This window comes from Ammodytes marinus, assembly GCF_949987685.1.
Source record: "Ammodytes marinus genome assembly, chromosome: 18".
In the NCBI taxonomy this organism is placed as follows: domain Eukaryota; kingdom Metazoa; phylum Chordata; class Actinopteri; order Uranoscopiformes; family Ammodytidae; genus Ammodytes; species Ammodytes marinus.
In genome coordinates, this window is record NC_137222.1 from 9,048,501 (window position 1) to 9,054,500 (window position 6,000).

Consider the following 6,000-nt stretch of genomic DNA (forward strand, 5'->3'; position numbering starts at 1 on the left):
AGTCAGATCACATGAACCATCAGGCAGGCTGTTATAGATGGGAACAGGTAAGATGATAATCATAGGTTAGGGATAGGTATCATACTTTTTTTTTTGCAATACCCGTATTCAAAAAAAGTATGATTACAAAAAACAGCACAGCAATACAGGTAGTTGATTGTGAGGAGATATTCATTGATTTTGACAAAAAGTTATTTTAAAAACAAGCGTTCTCCAGAATCGCTGACTCCACTTTTAATGATAAGGTTGACCACCTGCAGTAGTAACTTTAGAAAGGGTGCAACACTATTGTAGTTTTTTTTTAAACAGGAAAATGTATGCTCGTGGCAAGCTGGCGCAGCAATACTCTTCAGAGCAATGACTGAATTACAAGCAGCATTACTATGATGTAATAATACAACAGAAAAAATATGCATATGACGACTTGTGCATTTTATCACATGTTTTATTATTGAATTAGCCTATTAGGCTACTACTGATTTTTTAACATGTTAGCTGTATGCTGCATGCTGTTGGGTAAAAAAAACAATTGGCATATGCTGCGTGCTATCCACAGGGAGCAGCTCCTCCACATAGTTTTGTGCGGCCTAGTCCGTGGATGGCTGACCAGGGCCCGTCTGCTCCCCTCAGATACCAAGAACTACTGTGTGATCCAGACATCATGCAGTCAGATCACATGAACCATCAGGCAGGCTGTTATAGATGGGAACAGGTAAGATGATATTCATAGGTTAGGGATAGGTATCATACTTTTTTTGCAAAACCCGTATTAAAAAAAAACTCACAGCAATACAGTTGATTGTGAGGAGATATTCATTGACTTTGACAACAAGTTATTTTAAAAACAAGCATTCTCCAGAATGACTCACTGACCCCACCTTTAATTATCAGGTTGACCACCTGCAGAAGTAACTTAAGAAAGGGTTCAACACTATTGTAGATTTTTTTAAACAGGAAAATGTATGGACAGCAAACTAAATCAGAAATCTAGTTCTGTGTTTCTTTTGTGTTCACTTTTACAGTAGAGATTATGTGTGTGTGTGTTCAAAACATTTAACATGAGTGTTATACTCCCCTCTGTCCACACAGTACTGGCCCGAGGACCACGTCCCGAAGGCAGCGGCCCCCAGTTCAGGGCTGTACGCTTATTTTTTTAGGTGGTAGCACTGGTGCTAGCAAGCAAAAAAATTCAGTAGCACAAAAATAAATTTGGTAGCACAAAAAGTATGATCGAAAACTTGCATAACCTTAACCCTTGCATTTCGCTCTAATTACCTTTGAGCATGTCATCTTGGTCTCATTTGAGATTCTCAATTAATATTATATCCTAATGTGTGTAGTAATAATTATGGAAAAATGAATAGGGGTGCACTGATTGCAATTTAGAAAAAAGAATCTAACCTGCCAATTGCAATTTTTTGCTGATTCAGAATTATTATTATAATGTCCTTCTGTTAATTAAAACCAAACTTTAAAACATTAAACATAGCCTATTAAATAAATAAGTATACATATTGGTACAATTTAGGATAAATTAAATAGGTTGTTGTGAATGTGTTGGGAGTAGCTTTTCAGTGGCTTATTTAAAACTTTGTAAATAGACTAGGCTACTGTTGACGGCTCGCTGCAGCCGAATGAGTTGCCTTTCAAGCTAGAAAAAAGCGCTAACTTCCTGTTCTTACCGGCTTCAAAATAAAAGTCAACTCACGTTTGGCTAGTAACAGGCTTTTAATGTGAAGGCGCACAGGAAATGTTCTGTTTGTACACGCGCTAACTTCGGTAATGTGCCGCCTCCTTCCGGTAATTGCCGTTGGTGAAGTTTTTATACCTAGAATCGCTGCACGAGCACAGATCCCGAGGACACATATCTTTCACCAGCCAAAGTGGAGGGTGGACTCAATAACTTACTTTCCTAAGACTCATTTACCCGCAGTGTTAATGTAGAGCCCTCTAAGCAGTGTTGTGCAGCGCTCCTCTGTGTTTCAAAGACAGCCTCTCCTCATTAGCAACCTGTCGCACGAGTGCGAATGGATTTGTATTCATCATCGCACGTGATCAATTTCAGTAGCAAATGCGATCAAAACTGTCGCACTGTACAGCCCTGGCCCCAGTTACAGTTATCCTGCCTCTCCTCCTCAGGCAGTATTTAGTTTTGATGTGAGTTGGGATTTGTGCGTCATTAGTAAGGCTCTTACCTGGCTATCATGACTCATTCAAGCCATTAATATAACTAAAGGACTCTTATTAGACACATGACATCATTGCTGCTTATCCAATCACCTACTGTGTGTGTGTGTGTGTGTTTTTTTGTCTCCAGCATAAAGATACTTCGGTGGTGAGGCTCCCCGAAGCCACAACCCAGAACCTTCCTCCTGCTGGAGCACTGTAAGTGACTTGCACATAATTACAAACAAACACAATGGTGTACCCAGCTATTGAGCTTGTGTTTGCATCTTCACTGTCTCTTGTTCATAGCTATAGGAACCGAGATTTGGCTTACAGAGTTGAAGCAGACGTCTCCGCTCCTTCTGTCTCTGCTTGTCCTCCACCCAAGCTATTAAGGAAGTAAGTTAGACTCATGATCGAATCACAATCTTGTTATATTTCAGTCCATGCAATGTAATGTAATGTAACTTTATTTAAACAGGGACAATATACAAAAGAAACATTAACCATGTTTAGAGCAAGGAGAGATGCATTGTACCAGGTTTTAGCAAACTGCTATTTTCCACCTGTAGTCCCTGGGCAGGTAAGAACAATAAATACTACAAAACTAAACAAGACACAATAATATCTAAACATGGGATTAAACAAGATACAAAGATATAAATACATAGGTTAAAAAATGCAGCTGTCGTTTGATTGCCAGTTATTTGTGGATCAAAATGCCAGCATGAATATTATTGAAATCAGTGACTTTAAATAGTTTTTTAGGTGTATTATACATGTACACGTATTTTTATGTTTGCTCCACTTTTGCTCGCCATTTATTTTTATTTTTTTACACGTGTGCCCTTATTATTGCAGAAAATTGACCAATAAAAAACAGCAAGTCAAAGATCGTCCTTACGTAAAGAAGCCGCCGAACGCTTTCATGCTGTTCATGAGGGAGCGTAGACCAAGTGTCATGGCGGAACTGAACATCACCGAGAGCGCGGTGATAAACACAACCCTGGGAAAGAGAGTGAGTGTGTTGGCTAGTTTCTTTATTGATCATCGTCCAAGAAAACACCCCTCCCCCCCCCAACCCAAAATCTTCACATGGTCTGTCCACAGTGGAAGTTGCTGTCAGAGGAGGAGCAGGCTAAATATTACGAAGAGGCAGACACACTGAAACAGATCCACTCAGAGCAACATCCGGACTGGACATCCAGGGAGAATTATGTACGTACAATTCAACAAATAAGGGCCTATATATCACTATTCTGGAGTTGATTAAACATATTCACTGGAAAAAAAAGTTTTGTGTGGTTGCCAGCAGAGTTCAGGTGGAAAAACTGTTCTGTTTTTGTTTTTTTGTGTAGGGCAAGAGGAAGAAGAGGGAGAGGAGCAGCAAGAGGGGCTCGTACAATAAAGGTGGGACGGTTTTTCTATGGATCACACAGTGTGTTCTCGTGTGAAATGAGACTTGACGACACATGGGAGTTATATTTGACTGGGTTGGGTTGTCAAATACAGAGATTTCAGAAACATGTCGATACTACTTAAACTACTCAAACTAACTGGAATGCTACAACAGACCGTGGAGAGATAATTAGGTCAGACTCAGACTTTAATATGAATGTTAGGGTCGATCACATTTAATATCAATTATACAAAACGGCATGAAGCATAACACTGTTGTCCTTAGTCTTCAACTGAGGACTGTAATGTGTTCTCTCATAATAAAGATCCGGAAACAATCTTTCAAAATGAAAAGTGATTTAACGCATTAAAATTATAAAACATATACGTACATGATGATATAGAACTTCTGCCCCCTTTACTTCCTGAAATTTCAGGTGAAACCGAGGGAGAACTGGATAAATAAATCAGAGGAAGTCACTCCACAACCGCGAGAAAAAGAAAAGTTGTAGTTGTAGCTTCATAGCATTGTATTGTTTGTTGTATTGTACTGTTTTGTTTGCACCGTGATGGACAATGATTATGTCATCAAACTCCATCTTTTGTTTTTGTATTGATTGTGAGCCCCCCAAGCTACTGCATATTACATACTGTGCATTTTAGGAAGAAATATCTTGTATTTCTTTGTTAGCATTGCAACCTGAAGCTGAAACTCGCCAGGCCAAGAGGATGCGTGTGACTCCGGCGCAGACACAGTCGAAGCCTTTTACCAAACAGACCGTCCTGACGAGGCCGCCTCACGAAAGGAAAACAGTGACTCTGCCTGTGTGTGAAATCTGTCACCTGCCACAGGTGTATAGGCCCAACTGGCAAAACTCTCCAACAGCAGCGTCCCCAGCACAGCAACTCTCCCCCGCTGCACCGACAGAAACACACACAGCTGAGTACTACCAACCAATGATGGAGCAGCTCCAACCATTTAGCTATCAGCTGCCCTCCTCTCCGGACACAGACACCTGTAGTATAGATTCTGACTATGTAAATTGCTAAAAAAAAAAAAAAACTTCTTGGAGGTCGTGAACAAAATAATGTTAATACCTCAGGGAAAGAGGACTTCATCTGGCCAGAATATTAAAAACAGCCATTTGATATGTGAGTTTTTCAGACAAAGAACAGAGTAAAGACAAAATCATCTGCATGAGCTGCAACTACATTTTAAATACATCTATCAAAATGGTTGTTACATTGAAATAGAGGAAAGTTTTTGGCAAACATCTTCTAAGTTCCTCCTAGCTATTTTGTACGCCTTTGTATGACCTCATAACAACTTGGGAATCTTTTTCAAGTATTTAAAAATATATATATATAACAAATCTTGAAAGCCAACACTTCAGCTGCCTTATTTAACATGGTTCAAACACAACGAATACCTTTATTATATGTCTATCAAGTGCAGCAGTTGGATTTGTAGCATATTTAGGTTCATTTGTCCACCACTTTTGTTCAAAACTTTGGAGCTAAATTACTTTACCTAAGCCTCTTTTAAAAAACAAGTTCAAGAGCAGAACCATTTCTGAAGTTAAAGCGTTAAGCTAACCTAATGCATGAGCAGTGTAGTGACGCTTGGTCATGATTAAGAAGAAAATACCTTAACTTTTAAATAAGAGAATGTTTTTTTGATTTTAAATCATGAGATTGTTTACACACAATCATACCCATTTTTATAGATCAGTGGGTCCAGGCTTTTTTTTTTAAATAAATATGCGACTCATTGTCACAGTGCATCTACAAATTGGAAGTACATAGGTCAGAGAGTGATTTTCACTAGTCTATACTTTCTATTGGAGTTATCTTTAGAGGCCTCAAGTGGTGAAAATATGTATTGTTTAACAAAAACTGTGAAAGAATGTTTGACATTTTTTTTTATAGTATATTCCTTGTTTGCTCCTGTTACCCCCTTCAAGAAAAACTTTAATGAGTTAACCATAAGTGTTTACCCCTATTTGTTTTTCAAACAACTTGTTAAAAATTTTAAATGTTGAAAAGTGTTTGTTGTGCTTTTTTATTACAAAAATGAAAATGTCATTATTATTATATAATTTGGGGTTAGCAGCTTGAAATTATTTTGTAATGCCATTCTTTTGTGATGATTTACTTATCTTGATCTAAAGAAAATAAAGCTTTATTTTATTGTATTACTTATTTTATTAAATTCCTTTATAGCTATTGCATCTTAATTATCACAAGTAAACAAGTGTTATCTCGAGATAAAACAAAGCTTGTTGTCTCGTGATTATAAAACAAAGGGTAGTTTTAAAGGCAGTTTGTAATCCGTTCCCTTGTTTTGAATTTAGGTTTTGAATGATGAACACTAGGGGCGCTGTAGGGAAACTTACACCGGAAGTAGCTCTTCGCTCCTTTGTTTTGAACCCTGAC